At 41.6% G+C, this 25061-nt stretch overlaps 1 protein-coding gene across 4 annotated transcripts in view; it reads left to right on the plus strand.

The window, feature by feature from the left end:
* Window positions 1-25061, plus strand: part of NRXN3 (neurexin 3) — a 961828-nt gene that overhangs the window by 142475 nt on the left and 794292 nt on the right. The gene's annotated exons all lie outside the window — the stretch shown is intronic.

Here is a 25061-nt window from a genome sequence, read left to right on the forward strand (position 1 = left end):
CAATATTCAGGCAAAGTATTCCATTTTGATACTCAAATATAGTGAGTGGCAGTGGATTTATGGGGTTATGAACACCATCTCTGTCTCTCCCCATTTTGCTTTTCAACCATTCTACATGTGCCTTTCTTTAAATGAGTCATTCGTTATTGGAAATTGAGATTTTGCTCATCTTGAAGAAAAATATGATTATCCTACTTTATCCTGCCTAGATCAAAGGAGAGGAGAAACTAAAGAGGGGATGTAGAGACCATGTTTCACATAAAATACTTCAAAGAGGGAAGGGAAAGTGTTGTGGTTGCAATATGAGAGATCTGTGAACCAGATGTGCAACACTTCACTCAAACTGACTTTGGTCCAGTTCTCATCTGAGGGAATTTAACAGCTCTGAAACATTGGCAGTGGAGATATGCAACATTTATATTCCAGCCTGACCCTTGTTTAAGCACCTGGTCTGGCTGTGAGGAATTAGAATGTGGTTTGTAAGCTCTTAGAGAGCCCAATTTACAACAAGGCCCAAAGCAGCTCTGTGGTGACAAAATTATCATGTAATAGTTTTTGGCTTGTAAGGAGTGGATTATGTTTATATGTGTGCACATAGGTGCTGAATGGGCTCTTGGATTTATTAGGTATTGTACACACTCTGTGATGAGTTTTTGCACAGTATTGGACCCCAGGCTGCCATCTGGGTGAGACCATGAGATTTGAGGATGACCAGCAGCACTGACCTAGCAACATTGCTCAGAGGAAAGTTATTGCCATCCAGGGCAGAGTGTTGGACTGGGAAGAGGAAGTATATCATCTGTCCATCACATGAATTAGGTGACTTGAGACTTTTGGACTGAATCTTCCTACAGTCGTATGTTCCATCAAGTACCTGATTTAGAAGCTTGCTCATGGCTGGTTAATTTTCTGCTAGTTTGGCCACCTCTTTGGGCACTGCTGAATCCTTCACTAGTATTCCCTTTTCCAAAGCATTAGTCTTAGCCTGTCAGAGCTCTGAGATCAATCTAATGGCTGCTACATAAAAAAATGAGGAACTGCCTTTTTTGTTTCAATTACTTTGGTTTCCCTCCAAGTAACTTAATCTTCTCGTCTCAAGCTTCCTTAAAGGTGAGAAGATCCTGCTCCTAAGATTTCTCTTGAGCAATTGTCTTGCTGATATGTAAGACCAGGTTTACCAAATAGTGCCTCTGGTTAGTGGAGACTGCAGGGATGCACTTTGGGTATGCTGTAACTGCATAGCAAAGGAAATGCTCACTGAATATTTCAATCTGCAGGATGAGACTGGTGACTTGTTCTAGCCTTGGATGGATTTGATGGATGCTGGAGGACTGGGGGGAGTCATTGCAATTGTGTGCCAGTGTACCAAATCAGTAAATCCTGTTAATTGTTTTCTTTTATTTTGTTCCTTCCTCCCTCATAGCCAGGCGTTCAGCTTCTTCTAGGAACATTTGCTTTGCATGAATGGAATCAAGGTCATAGTAGGAAAATGTAACCACATGTCTGATTTTTCTTGGTTTTATGGTGTGACTCACTGACTTAATTTGACCACAGTGTGTTGCTCAAGATGGTTCTCGATGCAAAAAGATTCCTCCCTTCCCGGTGCTGCTTGGGGGAAGACAGATGCTTAATACTGCTGTGGATGCAAACAGAAGACACATAGTAAGGCTGAACTTGCCATTCACAGTTACACTTTCTCTGTATGTGGGCTTCCTGATCCTATGTCAGGCCTTCTGCAGTGCAATTTCCACTCTATTCTGTAGAACAGCTTCCCATTGCAATAGTTTTATCTGTAGCAAAGGAATGATTATTTTGAAAATTGCATTTATTTATTCATTCATTTATTTATTAAATTTTTTTTCTCTGCTTGCAGTAAAACTTGTATGTGAGACAAACTATGTAGCCTTGTTTTGTGGAAGGGGTGGACACAGCATGTTTGTTTTGGCTTTCAAGGAGACTCATTTTAGAATGGAAGTGTGAAGGTTGGGTTGTCATTTGTGGGCCTTGAAATATGTAAATCATTGCTTATCTGTGTAAAAAAAACCCAAAGTTAAAAAATTACAGTTATGGTATTGAAAAAATCTGTATGTTTGACATGTAACTGAAATATATATATATATATATAGCTTTAAAAAATATCCTCTGTAGTAATAACAAAATAATCTGCAGATTCTCATATTTTCATTTGAGGAAAAAACTACATATGTTTTAAGCCTCTATGAGGGTTTTTTGGTGTGTCAGACATGATGACATGCAAACAATATGTTTTAAATTGAGAACTTTAAGAAGACTTTGAATGGTTTTCAGGTGTGCTCTCTGAAGAAATTTTACTTGTAGAATTTTTTGACTCCTAGGATATTTGAAAAAAATTAACATTATAACACTGTTATAATGGTTATTTTTCTTTTATGGTTGTTATAATGGTTGTTTTTCTTTTGGAGCTCTACACAGGCTAAATTTAAAATTTATCTGCGATTAAAGATTAGTATTGCTCAGTGTTTGTATTTTGATTTTTTTCCTTTAAAATTTTATTTAGAGGCATAATGTTCTCTGTTTTGGCAGAGATCTGTTTTTTAATAATTTCTAATGTTTGGTCTCTAGCATTTGTTTCCTTACCTCTTGTGGGCATTTAAACTGTAAACCTGGAGGTGTTTTCCGGCTTTCAGGTCTGGATGTGACCACAGGGTGCTTGCTGACTCTGCGCTGGGCTGAAGCCAGGGTGAGCAGCCTTCTCCATGTGTTTTGATTTCCACCAAGGAAAAACTCATAGGTATATAGTGCTCCAGTGAGGGACTAAGGCTATTTATGTGTAGGTATAAATGCATAGTAATTTCTTGATTAGTTCTCAAACATCACGGGTTTTCATCTGTGCACTTGTGTAGAGAAAGATGTGTCTATAAATACACATCTATAGACTCATAGAATTGTTTAGGTTGTAAGAGACCTTCAGGATCATTGAGTCCAGCTGTCAGCCTTTATCTAGATACCTACACACAAAAGCTAATGCTTTTCTCTTTATTTTCCTTCTCAAATCAAGTGTAGCTTTTTCACAACACATGATTGTCCACAAGGAGGGAAGCTTAAAGCAGCAGAAAATACATGGGGTCAGGAGAAGTAAAAGGATAGAGGAAAAGTCAAATGCTTGGAGAAATATATATATATATAATTTTTTTCTCTTTGACTTGTAAAGAAATGGGAGCCAAGTTCATACCAATCCTTTTGTGGCTTGGAATTACAGGGTTATAGCCCTTGCAAAATATTTTGGCTTATTGCTTGGTTTCAGTCCTTGGACTCCCTTTCCATAAAAATGCAACTATTACCTAATCTCTGGGCTAGCATATTTAGTCATGTAAACAGTGTCAGGTTTAGCTTCCTACAGTGTAGGTACAGTTCCTACATTAGAAGAATAGAGGGAAGACTGGAGCCAGAAACGTAGTGGAGGGTAAGTTGTTGAAAGTGTAAATTAATGGGAGAATGGACATTAATCTGTTCTGAAGATAAATGCCCTCTTAATTCCAGACCCAGCTCCGGAGGTTAGTGGCATCCTGGGTATACAGGCTCTAGAAGGTTGTCTCCTCCCCTCTCTTTTCCCCAGAGCTGGACTGATGAAGGTATTTTGGGATATTTTATATTATTTATATAAATAAAGTAAAAATTCGATTACTTTTATTCATATTTGGTTAGCTCAGTGGCTTCTCATGAAGGCAAACAATTTTTGTGCTATGTATTTTCTTATTGGTCCCTCTTTATCCCCCTCAGTGAGAGGCAGTGCTGCAGGTCCCCACAGTAATTCAGTGCTTCCCTTTCTTCCCACTCCTCTCATGTTTTATTGGTAGCTACCTTAATGGAAGCGAAAGCAGACAGGTAGCTGCAAATGGTCGATGCAGGCAGCAGAAGTCAATAAGGCAGTCAGGGAGTGAGATTGAGGAAGGCAGCTATAGATTTCTTTGCTTATTTCTTGTGAATTTTTCAGAACTCATGTGATTCACTCTTGTCAGATACTATTTTGAGCCAAGGAGAGATGAACACATTCTCATAGTGAATGAGAAAAGCTGTCTACATTCTTGCTTTTTTCCTTGATTTTTAGCAGATCCTTTAGTGATATGGTATGAATGGGAGATGAAAGAGGTGGGAGAAATGATCTTTGCTCTTCATACAGTGAAGCGCTCCACTGAAAGAGTGTAAAACATGGAAAGGCAATAAGGCGTCCTAAGGATCCTTAGGATGCTTAGGGAAGAAAATTTATGTGCAACTGAAATTTAAGTAGTGGTAGCAGAAATGCCTGGACAAGGAAGAATTCATCTGACCATCAGTAAGAATTGTCTTAATATTTATATTGATTGAATATGAATGTGTATTGGAAGGGAGTCGATAAAAGTTTGTTTGATGCCTTTGAAAGAAAGTCTAGAGAAAAGCACTGGTTGGCAACTTATATCAGCCAATCTTGTCCTAGGCCTGACATGAGCTGGATTAAATTAATGAACATTTTCTGCCCTTAATTTCCAGCTGTCTAGTATTACTGCCTGTTTTAACTTTCCAAAGGTTACCTGAGAATTTGTTTTACTGGAAGTGTTTGATTTGGATCTGATTTGTTTCTATTGCACAGAATCCTTTTGTTCTGTCTGCTCTAATTTTCTGTGTGTGGGGGAGCAATTGGTTTTTTAAACCAGCTTAACAGAAAGTAAGAAGGAGATGAAGAGAAATAAAGGTTTCATTTTTGCTTTGTCAATGTTGAAATCTTAGAAATAAGAAGTCAGCCTTTCATGTCATACTTACACAGGAGCAATAAAATAAGCTGGAGGTGGAGAAGGTCTGTTCAGCCATCCTCAGGGCAGGAAGCCCAAAAGCTTTTTCTTGGAATACAGGGCCTATGGGGGCAGGCAGTGCCAAAGATCAGTAGGGGTAACACAGTTGTGTGGGAGAATTGGCTCATGGCTTTGCTCCTGCCCAATTGGATTACCTGCTTACTCATCCGTTCTCCTGAGCAGATGTCAGAGCAAGGAGGTGAGAGGAATTCATTAATACTGCAGGAGGTCAGTAAGCTTGCACAGTAGAAGCTGAAAGGAATATGAGATCTTCTGTGAGAGTATCTACAGGCACGTGCCAGTCTCTGCCCTCCCCTAGGCCCAGTGGAACTTGCTTTAGAAGCAATTACAGCAAGCCTGCTCTGTCCATTGATAGCACCGGTGTTACTCTCTCCTCTGCTCTGGGATCATGTGGCTGACAGCTTGCATCGCCCCAAGAGCTTGACAAGAGCGCAGGGCACCAGAGGCAATGTGTATCCTGTAGGCGCCTCAAAGGTGCTTATTTTGGAGTTGCAAGACAAGCAGTTGCTTGTAGAGAGCACAAGTGTTAATCCTCCCAGTGGGAAGGGAGGAAGCTGTATTCCTGTAGGGACTGAAATCTGCTACAGCTAATGCTAAGAGGCACTTGCTGTAAGGAGGAACGGTCTTCCTCTGCTGCTCCATCTCTGAGCAGCGAGGACGTGAAAGCTCTGTACAGCTAAGCAAAATCTGATTTTTACAGAGGGCTGGTGTGGAGGTTTGCAATGGAGTGTTCCCCTACCTGAACCGGTTCATTTTAACCACTTACAAAATTAATTGGGTTATCACCTGTCTGAGACCAAATGTGTTGCCTTTTCCTTTTTATGTGTCTCCTGGTGGCATGTCTCTGGGAAGAAGACAGCATCATTAGTTCAGTGTTCTTAGACCTTTGTGTGGTACTGCCAGTTTCTTATTTACAGTGGCAACAGAATGAAAAATTTGTTTTGACTGTTTTCCAATGGATTTCAGCCCTGAAGTTTACAAGTGAGCCATCTCTTTCTGGAGGAAGAGATATGAATAGAGTGTACGTATTGCACTCCGACAGGAATTGGTTTCCCTTTGCCAGATCACCAGACAATGTGGAATTGTTAGATACTGTGGGCAAAGAAGGAGACTGTGTGTTGGGAGACCTTTAAGAAATTCTAGATACTTCAAAAAAGATGATTCAATAGAATTGCTGAAGGCTTGGAAGGAGGTAATGAGATATAATAATAGGAAACTGAGCATAGCAGTATATATTTAAATACTAAAAAGCCCTCTGCAAGCTTTGAGACCTTTTACATTACTAAGGAGTCAGGTGCTTAATCTATCTGAAACAGCAATGGAATAACTGGCAAAAGCCAGTGAGATTAGGCTGGAGGGGCTGGTGCAGAGAATATTGGATAAATGGTCAAATAAGTCTTCTCCAATTATTTTCATGGGTCTAGGAGTTGTGTGAAGTGTTCCACTGAATTACTCAGAGAATCTTGATTTTAGAGTGTTGATTCCAGTGTTCAGGTATGATGGGAATACAAAGGTGTGCTGCTGAGACTCAGTTGACTCAGTGAATGTGTATGTCAAGATGCAAGGGTCAGAGCAACAAACAGGGAATGAAGTAGTTGTTGACTTGAATGTGGTATATGCCACATTCATGCAACATTGCTCCTCCAAAGAGCCAGCCCAACTGGGTTCAAAACAGCTGTAGCCGAGGTGGAGGAACTACAGCAGTGTCACAATTTGTTTCCAGTCCCAGACTGGTATCTCCACAAGATGTCACACTGTGCCATGTAGAAGTCCCATTTTTTTCAGACATTATTTAGGGTTCTCTATTGTATTCCAGTGCATGCAGTAGTAGGATACTACTTTCATGGAAGCCAGCTAGAGAAATTTGCTGTATGTTGAGAAGGGAGGTATTTAGACCCCTTCTGAGGCATCAGTAGCTCAACAAGCCAAAACATTCTTCAGAACCTGTCAAAAGGGTAATTTAGCCCCTCTTCTTTCCCCCTTCCCCAGTAGCACTCATTTACCATGTGTCAAATCCAAATAGCAGGGTAAGTCACACTCCAAATCTTTTAAATCACTACTAATAGATATTTTAGGTGACAATGCTATATTTTATTGAGGAAGGCCCACTTCCCAGTGCTTGTTAATATATGTCCTTGATTTTGGTTCCTTTGCTAAACCTGAGGCAGCTGTATAGATGTGACCATCCTGTAGGTCCATGCTGGCCTTGTGTTTCCCAGAATGAGGAGTCATGCCAGTGCAATGCCTGAGAAGTAAACTCAAGGTGGGAGCCTTTCATTACACTGCCTAGGGGACCAGATGGAGCAGCTGATGAGAAGTTTAAATGGCAAAGTGTGTGCAGCTTGGTTAAGCATTGGCTGAGGGGTGGGTATGTGAATTTGGCCAGGTAATTCAAGGGCACTAATGCCAATTAACCTGTCATAGCTTACAGGGGAGACTCCTTGTCAGGAAGCCTGTCGGGGCTTTAGGAGAGCAGATGTGCTGTTATCTGTGTGCCTTGTAGGAACACAAGGTCAGAAGAGGCACTGCCGCTTTTTGTGAGGTTAAAATGTTTTGCACATTTAAAAGCAGGGGATAATTTTGTGGCTGCCTTCTATACACAAAATGCTTAGCAATTTTCCTGTCTCTGGCAGAGTTTTTATGGACAGAGAGGACTTTTTCAAAGGAAAGGGATGCTATATTAAGCGAGATAGAAGAGGATGAATGAGACCAGTAAAGAGAAGGGAGTGGTGGTGAGGGAGAAACCCAGTCCAAAGCAGCTATTCTTCCATGCAGTAGTGCTTTTGTTGCAGTACTGATGGTTGAATTTCTAAGTGCTGATCTTGGGCTTCAAGTGTCATTCCCTTGTACTCAGTGTAACTTCCTTTCCTAGTGTTCAGTGCCTCCAAACCAGAAGTTTGCAGAATGGAGTGGCACTGCTGAGCCCTGGTGCAGCTGAGTGAAGTGTGCAATCCATCCTGCAGCGGGTGACGGGCCAGTGCTCCACGTGGCAGCTGGATCTCACATACATGCTTTTCTTAGGTGTGTTTGTGCCTGCTCTACAGTCTGTTGGCTGTATTAGAGAACAAGTGCCTTGTCCAATATAAATATGACTTCTTTAATGGCCGCAAGCTGTGCCCAGGACCTGCCTCTTGCTTCTTGAAGGGCTTTCCTGGTCTCTTGCATCTCCTGTGCAAGGGTGCATGCTGACAGTTGCACCAAAATAAGAGGGTATTCCCTGTGAAGGAGCCCTTTCTGGGAATCTGAGTTTAAGAACTAGGAGGGAAGAAAGCCCAGAAAAACTAGAGTATTTTGACGTTCTCAGGAAGGGATTAGAAGGAACTTGCTATTATACAGAGTCAAGGAGGGTGAGAAATTCCTTCCACTGCTGTATTTGAATTCTTTTAAGCTTCAGAGTTCTTTCTTGTGTTGAAATAAGGTGGATGTGATAATGCTACTTCTTTTTGTGTTTATTGGTTCACAATTTATCAGTGCATCATAGCTATTAGGTGAACCTCCACTCACCAGTGGAAACCTGAGAATTCTCTGCAGCCCCCTGAGATGTTAAAAGAAGTAAGAAGTTGCTTCTAGAGCTGAACTAAGGGATTGCAGTCTCAAGATTCCACCAGTTGAAGTGATGTTATGAAGATCAACCATTGAACCAAATGATAAAATAGTGTAAACCTGATTCTCGGAGAATTTGTGTGCCTGGGAGCTTAGCCCCAGGAGCAATTTAATCTCTAACTGCTACATCAAGGAAGGATATTGGAGACTGGCACAAGGGAAAAATCAGCTCTTGGGAAGAAATCAATTTATTATTGAATAAATGAAAAGATTGCAGTACTCATTACAACATACCATGATTGTTATTAAACATTTTTCATCCTGAAGGATCCCAAAGTATTTCAGAATTGTGTAGACAGGAGGATTTATTTAGCTTGCAACTGATGTTTGTCATTTAACAACATGCTAATTCAACTTATGTTGTTAAGTACAGGAACGAAGAAAAATTTCCCATCTGATTGTAACTTCAAAGGACATACTAACTGATGTTGGAAAGCAGTCAAGATATCTTAACTAATTTTGTTGCTCATGAGATCTTTAAAAAGCATATTGGGAAAGCCTTCACTTTTTGTCTGTTTCAAGTATGTCCTCTCCAGGGATGCTTCAGCCACTAGTAATTACAATCAACACAGTTTAAAGTTAGAGAACTGATATCATGTTGCCCTGTTTCCTTACTGCAGTAGGGCATTTCCATGCAAAGGTATTAGATTATTACAGATTCAGAGACAAATGCTTCTAGAAACTTCCAGCTCTTTCCACATCAATTAGAGCTTGGGAGGTTATCCATCCCAGAATAACATGTACGTCTGTATAACATGTAGGTCTAGCCAATACTTCCAACACTGATTTGAGAGGGAATTGGGGGAAGCAAGATGTTTTCCTATTCTAATTACCTTATATTCCATTTAAGTGTATTATATTCCATTTAAGTGTAACGTGAATGGGAGAAGCAATGTGTCAAAATTCAGTCAAAAAGGAAACCTGGAATACCAAAAAGAGGGACCTGGGGTTGTTTAGCCTGGAAAAAAAGTAGGCTCAGGGGGACCTTATGCCTCTATACAACCACCTGCAAGGAGGCTGTAGCCAGGTAGGAATTGGCCTCTTCTCCCAGGCAGCCAGTGACAGGACAAGAGTAGTCTTAAGCTATGCCAGGGGAGGTTCAGGCTGGACACTAGAAAGAATGTCATCACAGAAGGGCTGATGAAACATTAAAATGGGCTGTCCAGGGAGGTGTTGGAGTCATCATCCTTGAAGGTGTTCAAGGAAAAACTGAATGTGACACCTAGCGCTATGGTCTAGTCAACATGGGGTTGTTTGTCACAGGTTGGACTTGAGGATCTCAGATGTCTTTTCCAGCCTAATTGGTTCTGTGATTCTGGGCTGCAAGTGAACACTTCTGGGTCATGTCCAGCTTTTCATCCAAAGGAACTCCTGTGTCCTCCTCTGTAGGGCTGCTCTCAAAGAGTTCATCTGCCAATCTGTGCTCATATCTGAGATTGCCCTGATCCAGGTGCAGCCCTTGCACTTGGACTTACTGAACTGCATGAGGTTCTTATGGGCCCACATCTCAGGTTTGCCCAGGTCCCTTTGGATGGCATCCCATCCCTCTTGTGTCACTGCAGTGCTCAGCTTGGTGTCATCTACAAACTTGCTGAGGCTGTGCTCAATCTCACTGTCTGTGCCACTGGTAAAGATATTAGAGAGCACCAGTCCCAAGACAGAGCCCTGAGGGACCCCACTTGTTACCAGCCTCCACCTGGAAGTAAGGCCATTAATCAAAATTCACAGGCTATATCCATTCATCCAGTTTCTTATCCACTGAATAGTTATGAAACCTAGGAACTCTTGAAATTCTTGTCTCCCCAGTTTGGAGGTAATGATGTTGTATAAGACCTTACAGAAGTCTACGTAGATGACATCTGGCCTTCCCTTGTTGACTGTTGCAGTCATTTTCATCATAGAAGGCCACAAACAAGTCAGGCATGATTTGCCCTTAGTAAAGCTGTGCTGGCTGTCTTGGATGACCTCCTTGTCTTGTATGTGCTTTAGCCTCATTTCCATGCAGATCTGCTCCATGATCTTGCCAGGCAGAGAGGTGAGGCTCACTGGTCTGTAGTTCCCCGAGTCTTATTTTTTGCTATTTTTAAAAACACTAGTGTTATTTCCCTTTTACTGGTCATTGGGGATGTCACCTGACCTCCATAACTTTTCAAAGAAGATGGAGAGTGGTTTGGCAACAACATCAAGTAGCTCAGGACATTACATCCCATAGACTTGTGGCTATTCAGTTTGATCAGGTGGTCTTGAACCTGCTCTTTACTTACAGTTGCAGGGTCTGTGCTATCCCAACCCCTACCTAAATGTTTAGGGAATTTAGAGATGTGCGAAGCCTTATGGCCAGTGAAGATTGAGGCAAAGAACTCATTGAGTACCTCAGCCTTCTCCATATCTCATGTCACCAGTTCTCCCTTCTAATTTATCTTGCGGGTGTGCTGTCCCTGGCCTCCTCTGACCTATGTCTCCTATGACCTATATATGTATAGAATCACTTCTTGTTATTCATTACATCCCTTGCCAAGTCCCTTAGCTTTACTGATCCCATCCCTAACACATCCAAACCATATTCCTATATTCCCCCCAGATCACCTGTCCCTGCTTCCACTGCCTGTGCATTTCTTTCTTACTCCTCAATTTGAGGAACAGATATTTATTCATCCATGCCAGTTTCTGCCCTGCCTTGCCTGATTCCCTACACCTCAGGATGGAGAGTTCTTGTGCCTTAAGAAAGGTGGCCTTAAAGAGTTGCCATCTCTGGTCATCCTCTGTTTAATAAATATGTGATGAGGTCTAGTGAATGTATGCAGACCGGTCTGAAAGGTCATAGGGAGGGTCATGAAGGTATGAACAAATCATGGCTGTATGAACAAACAATTGCTTGCATCTCATGTACCTATTCAAAGTACTCAATAAACCTTATTGTCTGTATAGAGAAATCAGTTAAATCAGTTGCATGTGTGAGTTTTAGATTTTCTTTTATAGTTCATAATAAAAGAGAAAAAAGCATTTATTGGACATGTACAGAAAAATCTGTTGCAGCTAAGCCACTTTTATTTGAACTGAAATGTGGTTACAAAACCAGAGTTTATTTAGAATTTTTTATATAGGCAGTGGCTCTTCTAATCTGTTCTTTATGAGAAATATGTGTGAGCAAAAAATAACCTTGTTTTTGTTTTTTTGTGTTTACTTAAAGCACTGAGACACATCATAATTTGGATAAGGTCAAAGGATAGATGTCTTCTGCATTCTTGACTATCTGCTCTGTGGCCATCTAAGCTGGCCATGTTCTAAGACATCTTTTTACTAAAAAACCTTCATCATACTTTCAACCCCAAAATGGGGAATGAATCCTAAGGAGTTTCTAAATAAAATTAGAAAAATTCTTTGATTATTGCTTTGATTTGTTTTTGAAGGAAATTAATTTCTGAAAGAATTTGTTGAGGGTAGGGACCATTACCCTCAACATTGCCATTTGCCATTTAAAGAAATAGGTTGGTTAGTCTCTCTGCTGTTGAAACTTTTCCACAGGTGAGAAAAATCTTCTTCTGCTTCTTGAAAACAGCTGTTTCAGCTATAAAAATACTCTATTTCCAGAACAATATTTATTCTGCGGAAGGAATAAATCTAAGTAAGATAAAAAATGAGAATGGGATGATATATGGAAAACAAGCCAAACAATGTTGTGAAATAAATAATATCTTAGCATTGAGATCAAGGTGTGGTTGCAGGAAGAGTAATGATTTCAAAATCCTTTGCTTAGGTGTGATTAAAATGTTGACAATAATTAACATTGTTTTGGTGCTCTTTTTTCCCCATTTTCCTTTGTACTTTGATTTAGAGAGAACTTGGTTCATGCATTTTTGAGTTGCTTGTTCTCACTTCTGATAAAAGTTTCAGATATGTGAAGAGTAAAGTGTCTCCACTTCTCTGCCCTTCTCATGGGTTTTTCTGTGAGAAGGTGGATGTACTATACGACTTTTTAAACAGTGTGGGAATCACTGCTATCAAAGGTAACATTGAACTCAAGACAACCTGACATAAGCATGCTCTAGAGGCTACACACAATGGTGGCATATATTTTGTAAATATCTGTAGATACATAGATTCTGTTTTTGAGTTGTGCCTCATTTTTGCATTTAAAAAGCATCCAAAACTGTTTTCACTCATTTTATACATAAAAAAGTCATGTTGGCTGATTACTCAAAAGCAATTTTTCCCTAGAGAGCTTTAAGTGTACGAAAAATAAAAACTTATCTGTACTAGCTATTATTTAATTTCTTCAGAGCATTTAGAGGGATTCTGCATCCATTTCTGAGTGAAATTACGGAGAGAAGAACTTGAAAGAAGATTTTTTACTTTACCAGAATTTTTTTTTCACTTTAATAAACTTTTCCAAGAGAAGAGAGAGAAATCCCATTACTATTACTTCGTAAAGCAAGCCTTGAAAACGGCATTAGAAGTGCAAATATTTGTGAGGATGTAGTCCTCTGCTTGGAAACTAGAGCTGAGTAAGCTTTTCCATGGTTGTTTCTGCACTTTTTGATCTAAATGCTTTTTTGAGAGTCTCTCTTTCTCCTGCCGATGTGTTATCTGGCAAACCTACAGGATCCAGAACTATTCGTGTCAAGTGAAGTGACCCTTCCTTATCCTCACCACACTGACAGGCATAAGCATCACACGAAATGTTTTATAGTCTAGCTGAAGAAATGAAAATGTGAAAAGCAGGTATCTGGCACCACAACTTTGTCACAGCCTGCACTTAGGGATATGTCCAGCCAGAAATCGGGCAAACAGTTTCAGCAGAAATGCTGCTAATGTACTGCTATGACTGTATTTTACTGGGAGTCTGGACCTTGTTTAGCTGTTGATTCGGGTACAAAAGAACATCCTACATACCCAGGTGTCTTACAGCAACAGAGGCAGCAGGGTTTGATGCAGCTCACTAGATGGGTCTTAGCTGCACTGCTATGTAGGGCGGGGGGATTTTCTTTTCCTGTTGTGCTAGGAATTTTTGTCCTCCAATATGAATCAGTGATATCCAAACTGAGTGCTAGTGTTTAGGCAGTGACAGGCTGCAGTCCAGATGGGCCAGGTGGTAGCAGTAGTAGCAGGAAAGGGAAAGAAAACCAATCACTTTGGGATTTTATTTTGTGCAGTTTTGAGAAAAGGGTTTTTTAAAAAATTGATCCAGTAGATGTGACTTGTAGTCCAAATATTGGTGGGGTTTGCTCACATCTCTCTAACTAGCTTCCAGTGCATCTTGAGAGACACTTTTCCTACATCTTTCTGTTTTTATATCACAATCACTAGAACAGAGATAACGATTGTATAAGATGCTTAGGCCATTCAGTTTTGCAGTCACGTCACTGATTTTCCCCCCAGTGCAACTGCTAAAAGCATTAGGCTTACATTAGAATCAGACTGAAGTAATGCTCTGATGATTCAGGCCATTAAGGTTTTAACCTTTCTGTAAAAAACTAAATATGGTGATTATCTGGCACTTGGATAGCTGGACACTGAACAAAATGCAAATGTAGCATCCGGGCAATGCTGCTGAATGTTTCCTTCAGAGAAGGGGGAGCTGGACAGGGGGATGCAAGAATGGCACTTGTGATTTGATTTGGAGCCTTGAATTATATGCCTTCCTGAACCCACATAACAGAAACTTCTTAAAAATAGTAATCTGTTCATTGCTACTCTTGCTCGGTTTTGGCTTATGTTGTTGCAGGCTTATGTAGCTTGGTGTACCAAATTGATTGTTTGGATTTTCTGAATGCTGTAAATGTCATGGCTTTATCACTGTCTAGGACACAGGTTTAGTGCTCTGTCCCTGGTGATGCATTAGATACTTAATTACAGGTCTGTACGCTTTCCTTCTAGAAAAGCTGTGTTCAGTGTGCTGAGAAGCGTGTTTCCATGCGAAGATTGTGTCTTTGTTTAGGAGGGCAACAAATGGAATAGCACTTCCCTGCATGCCCAGTGATGTAGTGGTTCAGTCTATGGCCATAAATTATGTTTCAAATTAATTTATCTTAAAATGCTTTCTCTGAATAATGTTTTTGAGGATATTTAGTCATAAGATTAAAAGGGGCACCCTTCAGATGCAGGAGGATGTTATCTCATTTGTGCACAGGCTGCAGGAGGTGGTGTGGCTCAGGAGATAAGGCTGTCAGCTATTCCCCAAGGCCCATATTGTTTGGGCTCCCTTGTTTCAGAGTGCTGGAGGTTAAGAGCCTGGCAGCGAGGCACCAGGGGCTGGAGGATGGCAGCACTCTACAGGCAGCAGGAAGAGGGCAAGGGGATGGGGCAGGAAGGGATCAGAAATCGGAGCAAGAGACTGCCAGGAAGAGCTGTTGCTGTCTAGGAGCCTGACACTCTTTCCCAGTGCTGTTCCAGAAAGGGCTCACGCCTCTCTTGTTACATAGCGCAGGTTCCCTCTGTTGCACTGCTGGTGGTTTTGGTAAATCACATAAAATGCCAGGTTTGTGTCAATTAATGAATTAAAGCCTTTTATGTTCAGGGCAGTGTAAATGCATGTGTAGGGTGTATCACTGTTTGTTTTGGTTCTACTTCCTCCTGCGGGAGGCTCAGTGTGGAAGGAGAAGGTTCCCTTTGAAACACCTATTGCTTTGTAATCTGACTAATGGCTCCTGGGAAGAGAAGTCCTCTAGTGGAGGCTCTCAGAAAAGCTGAACTACGTGCATCAAGTCATAAGTGTCTCATAGAGCTAAAAAAAGAAAACAACAACAAAAAAAAAAGTAGTAGCGCTTCCTCTGATGTGTGGGTGGCAGAGGCACGCACTTTTGGAGAAGATCCTGAATTCTCCTCCCTGCTGTTTCTCTGAAGTCTTAACTCACTGTGTTATGTGGCACTGAAACAGCAAGCAAGTCTCATGGTGCGATTGCTGTTGCTAGTGTTTTATTTTGTTTTATTTTTTTTTTTTAATTTAACCTTTACTTCCTTAGAAAAAGCTACAATATTTTCTGCCTAGAAACTCCTTTTGCATTTACGTCATTGTGTTGAATTCTTTTGTTTTCTACACTGCAGCAGGAATAACCAGTGGACAGGCACTGCTGATTGTGGGTGCTTTGCATGGGTGTCAGCACTGAGAAGTGAAAAGGGTTTCTGGTGCTTTGCAGTAAGCTTGATCCTATAAAGGAGCTTTCCTGGACTAGTTGTCTAGAAAGGGCAGGGAATATTTTCCACCTTTGTGCAAATAGGCTTCTGGCTGATAATTTTTCCATCTTTCTCTGGAGCAGTGCAGATTAGATTCAGTTAGAGATAGCCTGCAGGCTGCACCAAGCCTTTCAGCACTCCCATTGTTACTGCATTATCCCAGATGCCTGATTTCATGTCCCCTTCACGATGTCAGGATTAAAGCAACAGCCAGATTCGGGGAGAGAAAATGCAATTTCTTCTGGTCAGATTGTCAGGCTTTGGTTCTTTATTTTTATCACCTTCCACTGTGGAAACAGGCATGGTTTGTTTCAGGAGATTTTAGGGTATTTCTCTTTCATATAGTCTCTGTGTGAGAGAGGTGGGGCACTTGCGGGGGTGGGGGTGGGCATCCTGAATCTCCAGTGATCTTCCATATTATAGTGACAAGCTTTAGTTTTTTGGAAGTGGTTTGCTATGAGGAGTTGAAGGTGTTCTGTGGCCTGAGGTGCTTGGGCATGAGTGGAATAGATTTGCTGGGAAGCTTGTGCCATATACTTACTGAAATGTGTGGTTGGGTGTTTTGCAGAACCTACTTAATGACCCAGGTGTTTCCAAAAATATGCTCCAGTATTCCTAAAACAAGGATCATTCATGTTTGTCTTAAGATTAACTTGTTTTGGAGTTACTACTTCCAGGTTTGTCTTTTGTAATTTTTCAGTGTTTTGAATGAAGGGAAATATTAGTTCAGAATCATTCCTGATGGAATGTATAATGGAAATTTAACCTTTTGCTATGTTCACAAGACAGTGGTATCTCAGCTAGTCTAAGAAAATTCAAAGCCTCGGTTTGCCTCTGACTTTCCATCCTTCTGACTTGTTCTGAAATTACGTTTCTCTTTGGCCCTTGTCTGAAATGGATGCTGGGGCTGGCGTGGTGTGTGTGCACGGGCTTTGGGAGAGAGTGGCACAGCAATAGCTTGTGCTGAGGGGATGTGTGGAGTCTGGCTGTGCTGCCCTTGTGCTCCCATGTTGTTGACATCTGATAATGATGCAACCCCCAGCTCTCTCTGCATGAAGACATGCATTTTGTTTTCAATTGTCACCCTTCTGAAGTTTTTCTGAGTATTTGTATTAACTTTCAGGGATGATTTTTTTTTACAATATTCACCATGCTGTCAATAACAGAAAATATTCAAAACCTAGTGTCTGTTGCTTTTGAAAGACAAGACACTAGTGGGACAGGATCTCTGTGGGAGTGGAGAGCTGCAGATACACTGGTCAGGGCAGTACTGATCACTGCAGGCTTGGGAAACAGCCTTGTAGACACTTGGGCAGACATTGATGTTGAGTGAAGGTGACAGGGGGGCTTAATTATGTGGGCTGTATTCAGTGGTGAATTTTGGGGATGATCATTTGCCTCACAAGACTGTATATTTCATGGCTGAGGGCCTTTCTCAGGGGGCTTACAGCTTTGTTGAGCCTTGGAGATGGCACTTCTCTTTGGACCCGGAGAGACAGGCAGTAGGACTCAGCCTATGGAAACTTGTCCCTGCCGCAGCCTCTGACTGTTACAGGAAATCCAGAGTGTGATGTGAGAGCTCGGAAAGGTGAAATGGGCCTGGCCAAGTTGAGTACTTGAGCCCACCAACCTCCACCTGAGAGCATGTGCCTGTGTGCTCTTTGCTCTTTCTGCTGCAGCTTTATGTAATACATTTGCAGGGCTTCATTTTCCAGTAGATTGAAAGCAAAGCCACTGTTGATTTTCTCCAAAAATATCTATTTGAAAGTGCAATTGCCTGGAATTACATGGTGGCAGTGAGAGGCCAGACCTTGCTGTAAATAACTTTCTTCTCAGCCAAACACACCGAGCTCTGCTGTCTACTGCTTTTTTTCTTAAGATTAGTTCAGTTGAAAGGAGGTGGGGTTTTTTTTGGCTGTGTTTTTTGGGGTTTTTTTTTTATGCTTTGTTTATTCTTGTCAGGAATTGATTCTCATTTTCCTATCTCTCTTGCTCTTACCAAACGATGTGATTATGGTGGACAGGGCAGCTCCCCATTCACAGTAAAATTTCTGTATGCTTTTATAGCACGAGGCTATATTAGGACTGACGTACCTTTGCCAGGGAATGTAGCTTTGCTGCTGCCCTCTGATGTGCTGGTGCTTTGTCTGTCACAACTGTACCAGTGGGAAGTTGGTGCATGGGCTTTGGTTGTGATTATCATCTCCAAGCCACCGAGTGAAAGCATTGTAGCAATGTGTACTTCTGTTATTAACTGCTGGCATAACACTGTTCACACCACTGTCCACCATCAGTTTTTCAGTTTAATCTGAGCTGTGAAGTGGCTGTTCCATCTGTGGAACATGGCCCTAACAAATCTTTATACTAGAACTCATATTCCCTTCCAAAGAACCAGCACCAGTAGTTGATGTGTCTTTGTCTTTGAAGCCATTAGTCTCCCAGAGTGGACCTTCAGCCTGCATCAGAAGGTGGTCCTCCTTGTTGTGGTGGCTGACGGAGAGCAGAGCTGTTTCTACTGTACAGTAGAACACGGACATGTTGATAGTACATGGTTGATTTTGGCTTTTAAAAATACTACTTTTATGGGAAATGTAGTATCTTGTAACAGAGAACTTAATTCTAACCTGTACTAGAAATCAGTGTTGCAAGGAAAGAGGAGAATCAGTGTGTGAAGGAAGGGAAGTGGGACATGTAGGACCAGGTATTGATTTACAGGGTAAGTGAAACATGACTCAATGGCTCTGTGTGGCAGTGGGGAGGCACTGTCTGTAGGGATGGGACAGAAGTAGCTGTGAAAGCAGTCCAAAGAGAGGAGAGTGGGAGGTTATTTGCAAGGAAGTATCATGATGTTGGTAAACTCAAGATTTTAAGTATCTAATCATCTTGTTTCTCCCTTTAGCAATGGAGCATACCCTTTCTGGTTCAATGTTCTTTTTCCCTGGAAATACACACATCCATCATATCTCCTCATCTTCACCATTTTCTTTTTTTGGTTTGCTTTTTTACAGCTAGCTGATTCCTTATTCCTCGATTCCTGGTCTTTCCCTGTACTTTTCTTTCTTACCCCCTAAGTTGTGGTATCCAGAATTAAAGTGTTTGAGATAGGACTTGCCATAGATCAATAGCGGGAAGGGATTTTGTGTGCCTTGGTCATTTATGTATGCATCATACATTGGCTTTTACTTTCTACTTGATTTAAGTGAAGGTTCCTCTTCACTTTGCTCCCTCCTAGACCATGTGTTACCTTCAAGTGTCTGTTTTTCGATTGAAAACAAGCAAGTAGACTGTGAACCTGATATACAGTCTCTCTGAAGCTTAGTGTTTTCATTCCTTGCTCACACAGAATGCTGCTGGTGCTAGGAAAAGAATTGCTATCATCCTGTGCAGACACGGCTGGCTTACCTGAGTATAAAAAGGAGAGGTTCAAGCAAATTGCCATTTCTGTTCTGTACAAAAACGTGTCAGGGCACAGAGCCAACTAGACCTGGCTTCATCAGGAAGGTGAATCATCTAGTTTCCAAAAATAGCCGTTTAAAAAGAGAAGAGACGCAGATGCAGCTGAGGTGGGAGGAGGCAGTGGTGCTTCCAGTATGTGAATAGTTCAGTCTGTGTATTGGCCTGTGCTGTGCTTGCACTTTCCTTTCCCCATGAATCAACTTGATCTCCACCTGCAGCTTAGTGGCCTTGGGAGCCCCAAAGGACCAGGGTTCACTCACAGGAATAAATAATGGAAAACTGTGTGATTTCTTGTCCTAGTTGGTGTCCTAGCCTCCTGAGCTTTGGTCCCTTGGGAATCCTTTGCCAGTGGTGATTGGAAGTCTGGCAGTGACACCATCTGGCATCCAACAAAGCAAGGGCTGGCTTTATAAATTGGTTTGTTGAGGTTTTTTATACATACAGCTTAATAAAATTTGCAAATAACCTGCAACAGAAAAAGCTTACTCCTTGAGATCTTGCCCAGTAAAAGGTGCAGCCAGTTTTTCCTCTATGCCTGTGCATGTGATTTGATGGACAGGTATGCAGATGGTTTTGCAGTTCCCTACTAAAGCAAGCTGAGGACATTCTGGTCTGTTCTGCAGCTGAATGTCCCTTGTAAACAGCCAAGCATATGTGTTTAAGAATACCTTCTTTATTTTCATTCCTGTTACAATCCTTGTTTCTCTATGGCTTTTGTTGAGAATGGCGTTATTACCAGCAGCCTCCTGGGCTTTCTTTTGTGCAGTGATATGGCAATTTCGCAGTTCTCGTGAACCTGAAAGGCCAAGTGTGCTGGAGTAATCAGATTTCCCAGTTCGCCCCCAGTGCTTGAGAAGACTGATGCCAGGTCCCCTGACAATGCCTTTTTGACACAGGACTACAGAGAAGATCTGGTTGTGTGGAGGGCCTGTGGCACTGGGCTGCAAGGGAGGAATTTGCTTTGCAGCAACACATCACTCACTAGTGTGGTCCTTGGTTACAGGGCAGTGTTGTGGTCTTGTCTCTCCTCATGAGCTGGCTCGCAGGTCTGCTGACCTAATCCAGACTGAATATTCTTACTTGCACAAGATGGAGTCAAGCAAGATAGAGTCTAGTTCAGACAATTTTGTTGTGGTGGATCCAAGTTTTTTCCTTGTTCCATCACTGAAAATTGTTTAAGAAAACCTGCTTAACTAAATTTTTGAACTGCTTTGATGATTTGGGTTAATGTCTTTCCCCTCTCTGTTAACCCCATCTGATAGAGAGAGCATAGTCCTATTCTTTTCTCTTCCTTCCTGTACACTTTTATTAAGTACCTTAATCATGTGTCATTAAAAAGCAACTAGGAGTAAATGTCAAATGAAGCTCTTAGCACTCCAGAAAATACCAGCCATTGGATGTTTAAGCTGTACCTTCCTTACGTGCAAACTGTAAGTTTTGCCATTTTTGTAGCTCACCTGCCTCCAGCTAAGCCAAGGGCAAAGAAATAGACTACACCACATGGATTCTGGGAAGTGAAGTTGATTTTATTTTTTTAAATCTCTCCTTTATAATCTTCTGTGCTACTAATAACATGGGCTGATTTTTGGTTTTAATATCTGATTTCTATCTTGACTGCATTCCTTTAACCTTTCCTCAGAGATTTTATTTTCTAAATCTTTGATGGATTTTGCTGCCCTCCTGCTGATGTTTTTCATTTATTGGAGGAGAATAAAATAATAATTATAATAATAAAACCCACTGTTTTGCTGGAGGCAATTCACTGGTTGAGGTTTTCATGTGAATGTAGCCCTTTTAATCCTAGCAAACAGGATTCTCCTCCTAATCTCTAATCCCTGAGTACTTTAGCTATTAATCTTGAGAAGCGTTTTCCCCTCCCCATCTGAGATTAACCTGAGAGTGGTTACCCATGGTTACTGGCCTCTTTTTTCCTTTTGCTTTCCCATGAGGCTTGGAGGCTAAGGGGGGGTGAGAGACAAATTCTGGCCCTTTCATCTGTCTGCATTCAGTTTTTGGGCCTTTGGACACCCTCTTTCATTGGATAGGTTTGATGGATCCTTGTTCAGCAGTAAAATATAGACACATCCTTGCTTGGCAGCTTCCAACCAGTTGCAGACAAGGACATCTGAATCTGTTTTTCTCTCAGTGGAATAGGAAGATACCTTCTTTTGGCTTCATAAAAGAGAAATTCAAAAAAAGTGTGTGAGATGAAGGAACCTATGAGGTATTTGTCTCCTTTCAGTCCCTTCTCCTTCAGGCAATAATTTTTTTCCCCTGCATTATCATCTGTATCCTGGGATGCATCCAAAGAAGTGTGGCCATCAGGCTGAGGGAGAAGATTCTCCCCCTCTACTATGCTCTTGAAGAGCCCCCTGGAGTTCTGCATCCAGCTCTGAGGACCCCAGCATAAAAAGGATGTGGCTCTGCTGGAATGGGTCCAGAGGAAGGCCACAAAAGTGATCAGAAAACTGGAGTACCTCTCCTGTGAGAAAAGGCTGACAGAGCTGGGATTGTTCAGCCTGGTAAACAGAAGGGTCCAGAGTGACCCTATACTATTTCCCAGTACCTGAAGGGGATCTACAAAAAAACTGGAGAGAAATTTTTACAAGGACACGTAGTGATAGGGCAAGGAAGAATGGCTTTAAACTGAAAGAAGATAAATGTAGATAAATTCTTTAAGGGTGGTGAGACATTGGAACAGGTTGCCCGGAGAAGTTGAGAATGCCCCATCCCTGGAAGTGCTTAATTCCAGTCTAGTTGGAGCTCTGAGCAACCTGATCTAGTGGAAGGTGCTCCTATGCTTGGCATGGGGGTTACAACTAGATGATCTTTAAGGTCCTTTCCAGCCCAAATTATTCTATGATTCTGTTATTTCCTTTTGGGAGTTGTAAAGTGGATTTTGGTTTCTGCTGCCTTTTTTTTTCCCTTCTGAATGTGTCACGCTCTTCATTTATGTCCTGCATGTTATTTATAATCTTTGAGTGTGCTTTGCTGTTTTTCTTTTAGGGCTGTGCTCATGGAGCTAGCCTGTCAGCTTGGGATTCCTGCTGCAGCTTGTGACTCCTAGGACTCGTATTTCTATTCTCCTGCGTAGGCTGGGTCATGCATACTGCTCCCAGATTTGTATATTTGGAGGTGTTGGATGGGCTGTCCATTGGTTATTTAAAGGTGTTCGTGCACTGAGCTGCATGTTATGGGTTGTATTCCTATTGTTGTGGATCCAAGAGTATTTGGTCTACCATATCTCCTCTATTCACACATTCTGTTCACACCTGACTGTTCCGTACACTGTATTTTGGGGAGAGCCATTTCTGAGTATGTTCTAACCCTCCTAAGTGGGAGCTCAAAGCTGCTACTGAGACCAAACTTGCTTGCACTGCAGGAAAGCATTTTTGTGAGCAGACATGCAGTGTGTCTTCCCAAGAGCCTCCTAGGTGTCAGCATGGATGCAGACAGCCTTCACAAGGGCCATGGGCAGTTGTCAAGACAGCAGTCCTGTGCTGGAGTGAGGGCGTGCTTGATTGTGACTGCTGGTGGAGCTGCTGAAACAGCATGCCAAGCCCTAGGGGAGAGGGATGCAAGCCATTAACTGAGGACACTGTTCTGTAATTCACCGTTTGTAAATGTTGCCTGATTTTTTTTCAGATTGATTTTTTTTTTTTTTATGAACTGAGATTTTTCAAATAATTTCTGGTTTTACTTTATTTACCTGTTAATTCACTGTGTATCAAAAGTCTTTGAGTTCCTGAGTTTTAGTTTTCTCCTCTGATTAATATAGCTGCTAAACATAGAAGTAAGTACCGATGCTTCTGAAAGGTTTATAGGGAATTTCTTTTGCCATATGTTGCTAGGAGAGAAAAGGAAAGTCCCTGGTTTTTGCTAGTTGTACAGGAAAGCAAAGGGGAAAGTGAATGCAGGAGAATGGGGCAACTTTTGAGGAAGAACCCTAGCTTTTGGCATCATGGGTAGCTGTGAAGTTTTGGGGAAAATCCAAGAAAAGAAATGATGAGGCTATTTCTTCGCTACAGGGATGGAGCGAGGTTTTAAACACATTGCAGTTCTGCTTTTGGTGATTTTGCTTAGAATTACTGAGCAATGTAACTGTACGTTTTCCCCAAGTTCTTGTGTCCTTTCTTATCTTCTTGTTCCAGGTAAACATATCAAATTAGCTGCATATTTTAAAGTAAGAATTCAAGATTTTCCTCTGTGGCACACATAGATCCAAAGTGTTTTACAAGGCATTTATGCAGGGTTCTCTTCATACCTGAAAGAACATGTCACCACCAAGTGGAAAGAACACACTGTGCTCTACAGCAGTACAGAGGGGAAGGAAGCTTTTGTTCATTGTAAATGCTTGAGGACCTTCGTGCTTAAACAGAAGTGCAGAATCCATCTTGTGTAACATCATAATGCTCTCTAGCAAGGTGTGGAGCTGATTGGTAGCAACTTCTCAGGAGATGTGCTCTCTCCTGAGTTATCTCAGTTTTGTGTTGCTGATACAAACACCATCTTCAGAGGCCTCCTGTTTGACTCACTGTTTTTCCCTCTGAATAATTTTACTCTTTTAAAAGGTAATGACAAAATATGGCCCTTCTAATATTAAGGATGCTTGTAGTTTGTTTTTGGTGACTGGGAATGATTCTTATATAAGCAAGCAGGATTGTCTCATGGTCATCTTCCTGAGGATGGACAGATTGTCATGTCAAACTTCTCCCAATTCCATTGCTGCTTCTTTTCTCTTCTCTGGTGGTCTGGAACAGGAAACTCCTCCATTTAGCTTGTTTCTCACAAAGTGTCTGTGTGTGTTCCTTGTGTGATAAGAGTACAGAAGTTGAGCAACCCACAGCAATGTCTCAGGGATAGGTGAAAGGCTGGCAAGGAGTATGAGAAGCCCATTATGGGCTGCTTTAGACTTCCCTCTGGGAGATCAGGTGGTTTATTTTATTGCCTGTCTGACAGAAGCTGTGCATCCCAGTGCTGTCCAGTACTGCAGGGCATTGTGACAGAGTATGGAGGTGTCATCTGTGCTGGGGCAGGTGTGTGAGGTTAGAGCTGGAACCTGAGTTTGTTTGTTAGCAGACAGAAGAGGAACAATGTATGGCTGTCCAAAGATGTAAAACTGCTTTGAGTCAAAACTGAGTGCTTTCCTATTTTCTTTGCTTTATTTTTGAATTGACTGTACTTTATAGCTCTAAAAGCTATTCCTGAAAAAAATGAGCTGCTGACTGTGGTGGGACTGTTTTCTGCTGTTTCCTGCCACTGACATGGAGTATCTGTCCAGATGTGACTCTTGAAAGGTTTTATGATCATGAAGAAATACTAGCAGTAATAGTACAGGCATATGGTTTAAGAAAAATGCTCTTTCTTGTCAGCAGTCCTGACATCAGACACACCCAGATTGCTTCCTCTGTCTCTCCTTATCTTTTGCATTGGCTTTTCCCTTTGCTGCTGTTCTAAATAATTTAAGGGTGTTTTTGATAAATGTGTGTGACAATACATTTGAAGTGGTTAGGTATGGAATATCCCATACACATAATTTTGATGTGTCTGGGCATATATATATATTCATGTATATAATGTATATGTATAGCAGCACAGCTGGAACCTGTCACTTTATGTGTGGATGTGTTGTTGGTGGAAAGTCTTTGGCCTGGGAGAGAAGCTGGAGCACTTCAGTATCAGAAAAGGTACCAGGCAAGTACTTGGCTGCCCCTGCTTCCAGCTGGCAGCTGAGGTAGGTCTCAGTAAGAGGTACTTGTGGAGCTTCCTCATTGTTGCCTTCACTCAGAGGTCAGGCATTGCAAACTCTTGCTCTTCCAGATTTCAGGTGACAACCATCCATATGAAGACCAATTCAGAAAGTTTTATTCTTGTTTTCTCTCCTGTCTCAGTTGTCCTTGGCAGGCAGGGACAGGTAGTTTACCTTTATGACAGCTTGGGACCAAACAGAATGTAGCAGGGGCTGTGTGGGACACACTCCAGTGAGCTGCCAGTGTTTAGAAG

This window comes from Poecile atricapillus, chromosome 1, assembly GCF_030490865.1.
Source record: "Poecile atricapillus isolate bPoeAtr1 chromosome 1, bPoeAtr1.hap1, whole genome shotgun sequence".
Taxonomy (NCBI): Eukaryota; Metazoa; Chordata; class Aves; order Passeriformes; family Paridae; genus Poecile; species Poecile atricapillus.